A 15,055-nucleotide genomic window follows, 5' to 3' on the forward strand; every position below is an offset into this window, starting at 1 on the left:
TAAATATTACAAGCAAACTGAGGGATTAGCCATGGGAAGCCCCCTCAGTCCCGTCCTGGCTGATATCTACATGCATTATTATGAATCAAAATTGTTTGAAACTTTAAACTTCCCGGCATGGTTCCGCTACGTAGACGATACTTTTACCCTGTTTGAAGGTAATAAAGATGATTTAAATAGAGTTCTTTCAACAATGAATTCTATTGATCCTGCTATTCAGTTCACTTTTGAACTTGAGACTTGCAATTCTCTTCCGTTTCTCGACATTCTGGTCACACGTAACACATCCAACTTCACTACTACAGTTTACCGTAAACCTTCATCGGTTTGCCTTCCACCACACTTTAAATCATGTCATCCGACTAAACAAAAGTTAGCTTCATTTTATTCCTATGTTTTCCGTGCTCTTCAAGTTTGCTCCTCCAAACTAGCCCTTGATGAAGAACTAAATTATTTAAAAGCAATAGCTATTGACAGGGGCTTTTCACCCAACATTATTAATCAAGCAGTTAAAAAATTCTCATCTCAACACACTAAAAGCCACACTCTTATTTTAGGAGATTATAAAAATTCTGTTGTCATTCCCTTCTTTCCATCAATTAGCTATAAAGTTGCACATATTTTGCAGAAATTTAACTTTCGGGTTGTTTACTCTCCCATCAATAAAATTCCAACTTCTATACTCAAGGACCCCATTCCGGATATGAATTCCTGGGGTATTTATAAGATTCCTTGCCAGTGCGGTTTAATTTACATTGGCCAAACTAAGAGAGCCTTAAAATTTCGCGTCAAAGAACATGAGGCATATGTTAGAAAAAAGGAAACACAGAAGTCTTCTGTTGCTCAACATTGTTGGTCCGAAAATCACACTTTCAATTTTTCTGCTGCCAAAATTATTCAAAAAACATCTTCCATTGGAGAACTGGATTTTCTAGAGGCATTTCACATTCATAAAAATCTTTCTGTTCTAGTTAACGATCCTAATTCCAATCCAAATTTGCCTTCGGCTTTTAGAGAAATTATGTTTTAGTTCTGGTTTCGCCAACAGATGGCGCCACTTGCTTATTCTTGTCCAGGCTTTCTTTTCTTATCTAAACATTATTTCCTATCTTGTTCATTTGCGGTTTTGCAGCTAAAGATGATGGTTCGGTAAAACCATCGAAACTAGTCCTGTGAAAATTTTGTAAATTAACGCTGATTTTTGTTGTTTGACTTCTGAATTAGTATTTATTCGGCGTGTTATTGTGTCTTAATTATATGCAAAGTATATTTCAGCAATTGGAATACTTGATCTTTTGAAATGCATAATCTTACCGAGCAACGCATCTTGTAATAAAAGGTATTTTCTTTCAAATGAAAGACACCATTAAAACACAGATAACACTTTTGTAATGCTAAAATTAGCCAGGGACGACCTCATTTATTTTAATATTATCTGTGTCTACAAGGTTACCATAGTTGCAAGTTTCAATGGAAGAGAAACATTATGTTTACAGGATACCTAAATTATTCAAAAGTAAACTTTAGGGCAGCGATATTACACAAACCAAAGTATTTCTAAGGGATAATAGAAATAAAGTAATAATTTATTACCAGGCTATTCAAAAGTGTGAAACCATCAAAATGGTCACTTGCTTTTTATTTTGCATTTACGCAATATATCTCTTTGACACATTTCCGAACAAAGCTGAATAGTTATGCAATAAATGTTTAGGGAAATGAAGCCGCCCTGATCATTAAAAATCTCTCCCTAAATTACAGTGCATTTCTTCGAAACCACTTTGTTTCAGAGAAGGATTTGGTGAAATTTAATGCTAGTTAATTCCCTTTTCTTTACCAGGAAGCATGCCTTAGATGTTTAAATTTTCCGTCTGAGAAGAATGGATTTCTTTCATTCGTTGCTCAAGGAATCGTATGATCATTCAGTTTGTTAATTGAGGATGCACAGACTTGTTTATTTCAAAGAATTTAAAGACCTTGGAAGTATATTGCATAAAAATGTCATTTGTTCATTTGTAGTTTTCTCCTGCTTGCTGGATAATTGTATATCTGTTTATGCTTTAATTTTTTCCGCAATAAAATTTTCTCTTAAACCAGGTTATCTGGTATCAATTAAATTAATTTAATGCTCGTAGGAATTTAGTGGATATATCACAATTTCGTAAGAAATGTTTTTCACAGACGAAACTATTTATTTATCTTTTACATTTCCAAACTTTTTGCAGTAATAAAGTAATCAGTATTTACACAAGCAACATAGATTTTGTAATCAACAACTATAGCTTGAATTTTGAAATGAAACTTTATTAAGAAATGATTTTACTGTATTCATCAACTAATGATGTTAAGAAATGATTTATACATTACTGCAACTTTAAAAACCATCCTTTATATGTCATTAATTATCTCCCGACGTTTGAAACAATTACTTTTATTCAAAGACAAAAAACACGGTACCAGATTTACAAACTCAGAGTAAATCAGTGAAACTGGTATTTTGAAATAAATAGGAAAAATTAGTTTCCTTGTTTGTTTACTTTTGAGAAATGTGAATACAAATTTACTATGAAAACTCATAAAGTAGTTTACTCGTACTTTACAAAAAGACTGTTGTAAGTATAATTATTATAGTAACCACTCTCTTCCTTCAAGCATTCTTACCATCAGCGGCCAAGCTAGTCCCTGAACACTGATAGTACCGAGATGGGTTCGATTGCAGGTGAACGGGTTGGCTGAGTGGACGTTTTCGTCATCTTCCCCATGCGTAACGTGTATGCGAGCCAGTTTTCCCTAGAACCTCCTCCATGAAGGCGTCTCTTCCCTTAGGCCTCAATAAATCAAACTTTTAAGCATTCAGTAATTACGTCTACAAAGAAATTTCATCAATTTCTTTCTCAAATCGATGTTTGAATATGAGAAAAAAATTTTAATCTATTTTGGTATTCATATTTTGAAATTTTTATAAGAATTTTAACACAGTATATTAATATATATATTTCTGAATGGTAACATGTGCATTTTTGAAACTTTTTGTAAAATGAAGTTCACAAACGGAAGAAGATATTATACCAAATACGTTTCTCATAGTTTTTGCTAGTAATTATTATTTTCATTACTTTAAATCAAATACTCCAGATGAGGTGACCCCATGCATTCTTCAAAATGTTTACCATTAGTTAATACTACTATTGCTTCTAAACTTAACTGTTAATTAAATCCATTTCGACGAAGTGGCTATAAATGAATAATGAATTGACGATAAGATTAATATGCTCAAAACATACACAGTCTGACCCAGAAGTAATTACAAATATAATTAGAAATATTGTTTTGCAACGAAGACTGGCCAGGAAAACAAATTATGGTTCAAAGCAGCTGCATGGAATTCATGTACATAGTAGTCAGTTCATAAACGTAACCTTCCACAATTAAGTTTAGAATTTTCTAGTAGTCTGTACGTTAGCGAAATATATAATTTTAACTTGTTATTAGAAAAAACGTATAGAAAACTCGAACAACGTTTAGCAAAAATGTTACGGGTGAAAGTCGAAAAATCTCGTTTCGAAGCATCGGATTAGTTGAAAACGGTATTTTGTCTTCAAGGAACGCGAGGAGTTCGCGCGTGAAAGGAAAAGCATTGAGCTGAAAACATGCGATTTGTCCGAGTACAGGTCTCTAGCAGTACTTTAGCATTTAGAAAAAGACTGTGCACGGCTATCGTGAAATTTCAAGCACATTTATTCCACCATCAAGATACAAAGCAGTCACTTATCACTAACTGTCAGGGAATTTTCGAGCTCAAAAAGAATTTCGTAACGGTTATCTGTATCAAACAGCCCTGATATCACTGATTTGGCTCCGTGGAATTTCTTTCAGTTTTCAGTCTCAAAACATAGCCAAAACGACAATAATTTGAGACAGCTGAATAGACCAGACATCTGCAACGAAGAGTAAGGACAATATCTGAAGTGATGATTTCTAATAATACTGTGAAAAGTAAGAGCAAATATTAATTACTGAATTCATTCACAAGATGTCTACTTTGAACATGATAAACTGTAGTTCTATCTATGTTGAAAAATCTTCGGTTTTAATCGTAACTTTTGGGAGATCTTGCATTAGTATATAATACTTAAAGAAATATTTCTGTTATACAAGAGCACTGAGTATGAATTATTTATATGATCAAGATTTTATACGATTTTTAATCTCTTAGTATTTTGAATAATATGCTAACGTTTCTGATCCCCGAGGAAAATTTGCATCAATCACTGATTTGGCTCCGTGCAGTTTGCTTCGGAAGTATCTGTGCAGTAATAAACTGCACAGATATTTCCGAGGCCTTATTTTCAAATGCATGAAAATAATTAAAAAGTGATTTGTGCAAAAACCAAATTAACATTAGCAGCTGTAGAGTGTTAGTTTCGTAAATTCACAATGAAGGTCTTATTATTTCCTTCTACAATGTTTCGTAATTGCATTGCGTGACATCTGTACATATGGATTGACCGAATAAAGGACTGTTTTTTGCCAAAAAAAAGGATTCTAAAATGGATTTAACATGGTTTCAGAAGAGATTTTTTCTTGACTTCTCACATACGTATGCGTGTATGTCTGTTCCGGTTAAAGGTTTTATCCCTTTAGCTAATCTGCTTGCAATAGTAGTAGAATCAGCAACAATTTAAAACCTTAAGTGACGAATTAAGCCTAATCAGACGTCATTTGTTTACCACTTAAACTCAGATGAATAGTGAATTAAGTAAGTTTCCGCACCTTCATTGTCTTTTTGCCGACTGAGACAAAAGTAAACTTTCAGTTTTGTGCACCGAAAAATCTGCTTTCTTGCCCGCTGCCCGATTTCTTTGCTTTTGCGTAGAAACTGTAATTTTAATTATAAAAAATGCCTTTTTAAATGTTTTAACTGTATTTGGTGTTTTATGATTGTCTGCATTTTACAATTTTTAATGAAGATGCTTTGGGTTTTTATGTATTTTTCTTTTGCCGCGAAGTGAGAACTGAATTCGTTGAATGAGAAATATATCTTTAATGAAATTAGAGAAAATACGTTTAAAGAAATGCACCAAAAATGTATATAATTTAATAGGCCATACAAGGAAGTCATGTGGTGTCCACATCAGAATTTTTTAATAAGCATTAGCAAAAAGAGAAACATAAAATTTTTCATTTGACTCATTAAGATCTTGGTTTTCTGAGTTATAAAGTTTTAAAATAATATGAAGTTTTGCATAATTTAGCTGCGAAAAGAAGTTAATGTTCCGCATAACTTTTAATTAAGTTAAAAAGTAAAATTTTCATCTTCTTCAGATAAGCATTTTTACTTTATCTAATAAAGGCATGTGTACATTGTTAGACGTTTGTTAAAATGCTTCATTTGCTTTGTACTGCATATGAGGTTAGATAAGTTTATTTCAAAACAGTTTTTTTTCTTTTGTCAGTGTTACTATGCGTAAGTATATGCAAATTCTAAAAAACACAACCCCTTACCAAAAAAAAAAAAAAAAAAAAAGTAGGGATTAACAACAAAGCTTGGCCCTTTGAACAAAAATATCTAATTTTTGCTAAAGAAAAAAAAAATGCTAGTATAAAAACTAAATTTTTTTCAATATAAGCTGCTTTCGAAGAGCTACGTATGAAACAAAAAATATAAAATTTTCAAATAAAATTAAAATAAAACAAGTTTCATAATCTCGCGAAAAGCAAAATAAAAACCACTACAACAACGATTTTAAGCAGTGTGAGAGTTTCAAATGAATAAAAATTATAAATTTAGCCTGTTATAAATGTTAAATAACTAACACATTTCTATTAATCGCATATTATATTAAATATATTTAGTTATTGTATCGGTTTCATCATTAATTTTGATTAAGTTTTTCCCTGGAAAAACAAGTATGCAATTATGCTGATGATTTAGAATGCAGACTTATATTTAATTAATGCAGGCATCATAAAATAGAAATGTATTAGAATAAAATTAAAGTAAAATATAAAATTTAAAGTAATACTCTATCATATTCCTGCTTTCATTCATCATTTTACCATATATTTTTTTCTTTATAGAATCTAGAAACTCTCTGAATTTCAAATCTGCATATAAATTACCCGCACAGATATTGCATAGATGTAATATACCTTTCCGCACAGATTAAAGTAATCTAAACTTTGTTGACCATTTTAAGATTTCGATAGCACTAATCTTCCCGTTTCCTAGATATCAGTTCCATCGAATGTAACCGGAATTCAGTTGAACAACTCGTTTGAGTAACTGATCAAATATAGTGAATGTAACATAATTATAATTGGCAATTCAACTCACGTAGATCGCAGTGTATGCGTTGAGAGTGCTCCGGTATCTTGGGAAATCCGTTTGTATTACCGTAGCACACGAGGTGAGACAACAGTTGCCCAGCCTAAGGAAAGGTCTATATTCCTTTCAAAAATCAATTGCTTATTCTATGGTTCTTTTGTCAATGTGACCGATTAGGACAGAAAAAAAGTATTATGCAACAGTTTAATACGAAAGCTTCACAATGGCTTGCGAGGCTCTTATATTGAAAGTGGCGAAGGAATTTTGTTGTTTGTAATAATAAGCTACAAATGCATTATTACTGAAAATTATAAATCTGATCTAAACTATAGGTATAAATTGTTGAAAATTTGTTCATCGTGTGTACGCATAACTATTGTATCTTACAGAACGAACAACTCCGTCGCTACAGAAAACCATACATAAGCAGTAACAGGAACTCGAGACTCGTTGTTTGAAAATGTAAGTTGTATAGATGTACTATGTTTATTTTTGTAGATCAAAAGCATATTTACTGCAGTGCAAGTAAAACCGCTATACGTCTTCTTTATCGCATTTTATTTTTACCAAAAGATTATGTATTTCGATAGACATTTTTTTTGTAAAATAAAATGCTTTCGATAGACATTTTTTTTGTAAAATAAAATGCTTTCTTACGTGAATTAGGCAGTGAAGTTATTATTGTTATTACTACTACTCATCATGATCAGTAGTAGTAGTATGCTTAAGCACAAGGAAGCATTTTTATTTGAACTAAAACAAAATCACGAAGTTAATTTTCATTTATTGAAACTTTAATAATTAATCTTATCTTTTCTTTGTCGTTTTTAAATAAAAAAAAAAGAGAACTTCAAACACGAAAAATTAAATTAACTTGAAAGATTCTTAAAATACATATAATCCAGATTTATTTTATTCAAACAAACAAAGAAGTTAACAACAACATTTATCTTATTCAGTAAGCATCAAACGATTCGAAAAACTAGTACTCAGGATATATGAAGCCTTGACAACTGCACTGTTGCTGTATATTGCAAAATACGAGGGCCATCCAGGAAGTAGATTACGTTTCCGTCTGTGTCCGCTAGGGGCGGGGCTAGCGCGGCCATCTTGGGGTCAGAGCGTTGCGCAGCTCAGTCTGCATCTAGCCGTGCTAGTGAGAGGTTCGTGCTGTGCTCCGTTCAGATACTGTGACGGTTTGAAATGTCTGCGTTAATTGAAAATCCTGCGAGGTGCGCTCAGTAATAAGGTTGACGAAGATCGAAGTGGGAGACCCAGCATAGTGACCGCCGAACTTCTCGAAAAAGTCGATGCTAAAGTCCGTGAAAATCGAAATTTCACAATAACGGAACTTTCTTTGAGTTTTCCACAAATTTCGCCGAAGTTTGTTGCACGAAATCATCAGCGAAAAGCTTGGTTACCACAAGTTTTGTGCAAGATGGAAGGCAAGAAGAGGTAACGAAGCGGTTGAAGGCGCAGGCGGCCGAATTTTTCGACGAAGGAATTTCCAAGCTCGTACATCGCTACGATAAATGCCTTAATTTGTATGGTGACTATGTAGAAAAGTAGTATTTGAGTGTGGCTTTCATCTGTATATAATAAAATTTGTTTCCTATACTTTGTTTATTTTTTTATTCCAAAACGTAATCTACTTTCTGGATAGCCCTCGTATGTAAACAGAATTGATAAAATGTAAATTGAAATATGAAAATCGAAATTTGAATGCATAGTAAAAATTGTTCCAATAGCAGATTTATTCGCATAGCAGCTACTATAACACTGATGTCTCTAAATACTGGTCTAAATACTTATGTCTCTTGTACTGGCTAAGCCTTGTTTCATTATCATATTAACTCTTTAATAACACTAGGGTGCATGAAACGTTCTAGTAACTTTATATTTTAAGATGAAATTGTTACACTGCGTGCAACCTCTCTGCACACAGAAGAGCGCAAGCCTAATCGGTATAGTGGTTAGTAAAGCTGACTGCCATACCATTTGGTTAGGGTTCGAATCACGGGGAAGACCTGGATGTTATAAGTGTTCAATATTTGTGCGGCATGACGCACTTAAAATACTGCTGAGCCGGCAGTCCTTTCGAGAGGTGTCGTGGTAGAAGAGGAATGACAAATCCTTTGATCTATCTTCGAGTGTGCCTTCCATCGAAAGTGTGCCAGAGCTGTATTGTTAGTGCAAGGGGGACTATATATGTAAAAAACATTGATGATGATTAGGTGTCCTCTAGTGTACAAACGAGATCCAAGTGTGACTGCTACAACGAACAATCTTTCGTTTCCCAGTGTAGCCGCACATTCAGGAACCCAAGGTAGACGTCTTTTCGGGAGATAAATCCACAGGATTCATTTAGCACATCCGGTAGCTGAAAGACATGTATTTTATTGGCTTCCAGCTTACATGGCAATGAGCTAACAGATTATCTTGCGAGACGGACAACTAAAATGCAAGCAGATTAGTTCGACCAATCTTGCTTCCCACCTCACAGATAAAATTAGTGGTTCACTAGAATTTCCTTGCTAAATGCAAAAAAGATGACGTCGGCTAATATTGGAAGGGGAATATCACGGTTTTTTCTAAAAGAAGGACTGTGGCCGTGTTGATGTTGCCATGAGTACTGCAACCATATTAACGTAGTATTCCGATAGGGCACGTCCCAATTAAACAGTTGTTAAATCACTTTCGTATTAAAGACATTGATCAATGTGAAAGCGTCAATCATGTTGATCATTATACGTATCTTCAACTATCCGCAAAAGTAAAATACCACTTGAAGAAGCAAGAAATATATGGGCAGCACATTATTAAATTGCAATTTGTAACAGCAAAGGAAAAAGACTAACTGGAGAAGTAATTCAATGATCTACTAATAGTTCACAAAAGCTAGCATGATGTATGGTAACAAAAGCGCCTACTTACTACTGTGTACACAGTAACGCTATCATAAATCTTCATCATGATTTTGGATCAAAATACATATTTTAAATTGTATTGCCATAACACAATGGATTTATTATATATATTAATATGGTGTGTACATAAGTTATTGTATTACACTAGTTGCATTCCATGTAACGTATATTCGGGGTTTAGTTATATATCTATCTGCCTATGTATGTATATGTGTGTGTTTAACACTCCGATTTTTCCGTATTAATCTAACAGAGTATAAGGTGTTTAAAGTTGGAGAAAACTCTTTTTATCTTCATGATGAGTTTTATTGAATACATGCACCTCCATAGATTTGTACTTAGCAGTATCTTGTTTATTATCCTATAAATTTTGTAGGCTATAGGTATTTCTTTCGTGTTTCTCAAAACAATCTCTCGTATCTTTATGAACCGAGTAGATGATCTAGAACAACTACTCGCTACTAATTCGGAATTCCTGCTTGTAATTCATTCTGGATTAAAGGTCCGCCCAAATAAAACCGTTTACGCAGAAATTTTCTGTTATATAAATCGTACTTTAGAAGGTATAAGAGTATTAACATGCTCATGATATTTTAACTCAAAAGCTAGTGATAATTTCTACCGTTATGTTTTGAGAGATAACTTTTGATAGTTTGTATTATTTACTCTTCGCTTTATGCTGATAGGCTGAAAGCAAGTTTAGATTCATATATAATATATTATAAACGCCAGCTTTATCTATTGTATCAGGGATCAGGTTAAGATTCATGCCAAGGGACATAAAATTCTTCTTTATATCTTTCTTTATTCGCAACGAAATGCATTCGAAATAAATTATTTGTATTTATTTAAAATTAATAGTTTTCTGGACTTTTCTGAATAGTTTTGATTGCACGCTATTAATTTTCGTTTGCAAAATCATAATTTTGGTTCATTTGAAATTAATTTCACGATTTCTCTTAAACCTGTGGTTGTATATTTTAAAAAAATAACTTCAGGTAATCTGAATAATAGTTAATAATAGTGATTTTTTTCTTATTCTGCCTTTAATCGTTTCTTTCTTCCTGCGTTTACAAGAAATTACGTTTCTGATACACCCTTCGAGACTTAATGTTATATTTACAAATTTCAGTTCGACTGGTTCAAGATACAGGATCACATGCTGTCAAAACCTTTCAATACCGCTAGTCAAAAATTGAAATAATATCCCAATTCCTTTAAGTGAGTCAAAACTGAAAACAATGAGTTTTTAAACTTGTTCGGGAAAAAAGAGGCAACGTTACTCTGTATTCCAAAAAATCACTAAACTTGCCGATTTAGTTGTTCTTTTACACTTTTTCGGATTATCAGAAGGTATATTAGTAGAATATTCTGGTTTATTCGTTCCAATTCCTTCTACCCTCGGTATCCCTAATCCAACAAAGAATCCAAGATATTTCTAAATTTGGGGAGCGATTAAAAAGAAAACTATCAAAAATCTTCAATTTCACGATATAATTTAGTATTATAAATCATTAGATATTAACAGCTCATTTACATATTAACAGCTGATTTACACATTAACAGCTGATTACATTAGTTTTATTTACAAAATTCCGAGAACAATGTAGACCGAATTAATAATGCTACGAAATAATAAACAAATCAAGCATATACAAATATAGGTATAATGCAAGAATTAATAATAATACTAATACACATTTATATTGAATAAACCAATACGCACATTTAAATGAAATAAAGCATAGAACGCATAAGAAATAATACAAGAAGTAAATAATACAGTTACACAAACTGCAGAAGCAAAAATCAAGCAGAAAAAAAGTTATAAAAATAAATTTTAAATGTGCAATGCTCTCATGCTATGCAAATTTCTATCTATTGTAAGCTACGTATTTATTTTTATAATCCAATCATAGGTTGCATTCATATTCATTTACTTCTTAAGCCACAGCACCATAAATGCAAACTATATGTACATTTTCAACGTCTGGATGCGGTCCGAATATGCCAGTTTCAAAACATTTCAATATGGATATAAGATCTACTCTTTTTGACTACTATACAAAATGTCTTCATCAAAAAGCTTAGCCTGGCGACTTCTCGCACAGGCGTGAGGAGTAACACAGCATAAAAAGGATATAAAAAGCTCTTTTTATTTATTACAACATTTTGACAGAAAGGCACAAGAAACACCGACTACTTGTCTTGAGAACCTAAGGTAAATTTAACAATAAATTCCGAAAGTAAGTAGTAATGCTAGACTTCACAATTTGAATTAACCTAACAGGCTGACTCAGCATCTTAAACCGTCGGTGGACCAACAAAACGGCCAGAATGCGTAATCGCTGCTAAGATTAACAGCTAGAGGACAAAATAGCAACCGTGAGCTACACTAGCGAAACCAAGTTCTGCGTAAGCTTCTCGTTTCACCCTTTTTAAATACTCACTTTCACCTACTTAATTTGCATTCTGGCGAAGAAATGCGAAGGAAAATAATAGAATCCAGAAAATACACCAAAATTAAAGTAATTGTTTAGTGAACTAAGGGAAACCGTACATGGGAAGTATCTATAAAATTTATACACTTGGTAAATTTTATGTTTTATAATAAAGGTTTTTAAAAACAGTTATTTCACCAGTTTTTTGTTTCAGTTTCTTCATCTGCTTTTTTGTGACATTTAAAGATTAAACAAGCTAACACTATTATTTTCATTGTTATTCTTTCATTGTACAGAATTAAAGCTAACTACTCAAATTATACTGGTCATCAAATTTGAAGGATAATGATAAAATAATAAGATAATGATAAATTAAATATCAATAAATTAATGTTGCAACCATTGCCCAGTGCTGTAAATATTTATTTTAATCAAATGCAACTGAACACAAAATTGCACTTCCGTGCATACGTTAGCGCTGTTAATATGCAAATTCGGGGATTGACAATGTTATGCGCAATGGATGCAAGTTGGAATTTCTATATGTAGTGTTATTTAAAGTGAATGGGGTTTCAGAGAGGGATCCGTATTCAGCAATTATGTCTCAAAGGCATGATTTAAGTGAAGGTCAAAAGTGGCAAATAATTGGTAGAACTGAGGGAGATCGAGCGAGCACAAAGGGGAATAACCCAGGATTTAAATTTTCGTAAAAGTGTTATAGGAAGAAATTGAAGCCGTTTTTAAGCACAGGATCAGCTGATAGAGATCTTAAGAGAGCTTAAGTTGATAGAGTAGTCAAGGGCTACCGAGAGCAACAGCTGCATCAGAAGACAGTTTCTTGCCGTTGTCGGCTTGAAGAATCCGCGAAGCGACTACAAGAGATTTTGTTTTAGACCCTCAGACTGACACAAGAACTCAAATTTGCCGTTCTACGGTTGCACGAAGGCTTAACGAGGATGGACTGTATGCACTGAGCTGCATATCTTTCAAGGACGTTCTGTAACCGCTCATAGATATGTGGACGAGGTACTGGAACCCCAAGTTCGACTGTTTAGGAGTACTGTTGGCCCAAAGGTTTTGCTAATGGGTGATCGTCCAGACAATGCTCGGCCTCATCAACCAACCACATCGAAACCGAAGGTATCACTCGAATGGACTGGCCACCTTCCTAACCCGACTTGAACCTGACTGAGCATGTATGGGATTTCAGTGCGCTTAAGCTCTTCACGGACCATCCTGGAGCTGAAATGTGCACGTTTAGAAGAATGGCGTGTAATTCTACATTAAGCTTAAAGAGCAGCGGACTTAATAAACACTATGGTAAAGTCTATGAAATCAAGGTGTGAGGTATGCATATCCGTACGAGTGGTATCATATCTGTATCGACAACGACCATACACCTTGTTAAAGAAAAAAAAAATGTTTCCACAAAAAGTAACTTAATTTTTCCATCATTTTACAGTTTCTATAAATTTGGAATAATCCATAATTTCAATAGTTTGCGAATAATCAACGGCCAAACATATTAATTTTTGTTTAACTAATGCATTTGTACAAATTTCTCTTAATAATGTTTTATAAAGCATCATTTACGATTTACTTCTGTCATTATCGTTTATTGATAAAAAAGTGCACTTACCGTGTATCATTTGCTTCATTTTTTACCAACCATTACAATTAAAGATTTAATAATTATCATTTGCATAAGGAACTCAAAGAAATCTTTTTACATACCCATTCAGTATGTGTATATTTAATGGCATTTATTTCATTTTCAGCAGGTGTATACTTGATGTTATTTAAACGTCAGGTTATAAAAATTTAGTTTACTGAAACACCGTATTCAATTTCTAACTTCAAAGGCTGCTCTTGATAGAGCTGCAAATGGACCTCTTCAGTGTTCCTACTAATTAAATATGATTTAAAAATAACTTTCAGCTTCAAAGGTTAATTTCCTTAAAATTGTTGCAAAGATAGCTATTGAATTTGCCTGAATATTAAATAAAATATATATTAAATCATATTAAAAGTTCCCTTCAATATAGCTAACCAATTTACGTCCAAGTTATTTTAAATATATTTATTCAAGCTTTCTCTTGCGCTTTTATTCTTTGAATTAAAAGTATCAATACAAATATTATGTTTCCTAAATAAAAATGAATTCTGCTAGTGTTTGTAACAATGATTTGATAATATACATGTTGTGGATACCTTCTTGAAAAAAATCTAAGAAACTACTTGAAAGGACAACACATTTAATTACATTTAAAGTATTTACATTTTTAACAAATAAGTTAGTATAAACTGAATTAACTTCTTCAATACATTTTTATTTACCTCTTTATTTTCGTCGTTCTTTTAATTTGAATGAGTTTTTACTCATCTAGTTGCCAACTGACAAAACGAAAAATAAAGCATTAAAAGAATTATACGATGAGCAATCTGTACGCCATCTGGTATTCAACACTGGCACTATATACATGTGATTTATTTTTTATTATACATGCTGAATGCAACTCAAATTTGTTTATTACAACCTAAATTTGTTCAAGAAATTGTTGAAATGATATTATTATACGTTAAGAATTTCGTGTGAGCTTGATATATTTAGAAAAAAAGACGTTTATATAATATGTGCAATGAATTAAAATATGCAGCATATAATTTTACTTATTCATTTTAAACCTTTACAGAAGTTTTGTTTAATTCCCCCTCACAATAGATTATTTTCTTTCGAAGCATTTTATAGCCAGTATTAAGAGATTTTTTACCGAGATAATATGCAACCATATCTTACTCAGTTTCAATAATAATGTTTAATATTCAGTTAAATTAAATTACAGCGACCATCACCCTAAGTCTACCAAAACCTGTATTTTTGAGAGAAATAATAAAAAAAGTTTCAGTATAGTCATGGCAAATTAGAAGCTCTCTGGAAATGGAAAAAATATTATCAAGATATTAAATGAAAATAGGCTCCTTGATTTACATAGTTTATGTTTTTTTCCCTGGTATTATGCAATATACATATACAACAGAAGATATGCAGAATTCTGATTGCTTTCGAGACACACGATTGTTTAACGACATACGTTTGTAACTTTGTTACTTTGCCTGAATGGTCGTATTATTCTCATAATTTGTTATTATATTTTAGAGACATTAGTAGTTCAAGAGAAAATGTATTACAAACTGCGTTTTGTTTATATTTAAGTACGTGTAATCTTGCATTCGATCACGAAGCTATTCTACCGGCAATACTACTTGCAAAAGTTTATTTTTTAAAACGTTTATTTTTAGTTTTTATTAAGTTAAGTTTTTTTTCCCCCAATGGCAGATTGTGAACAATTACACATGTA

The sequence above is a fragment of the Stegodyphus dumicola genome, chromosome 6 (genome assembly GCF_044657685.1).
Source record: "Stegodyphus dumicola isolate Sdum_Otavi_A_Nest chromosome 6, ASM4465768v1".
In the NCBI taxonomy this organism is placed as follows: domain Eukaryota; kingdom Metazoa; phylum Arthropoda; class Arachnida; order Araneae; family Eresidae; genus Stegodyphus; species Stegodyphus dumicola.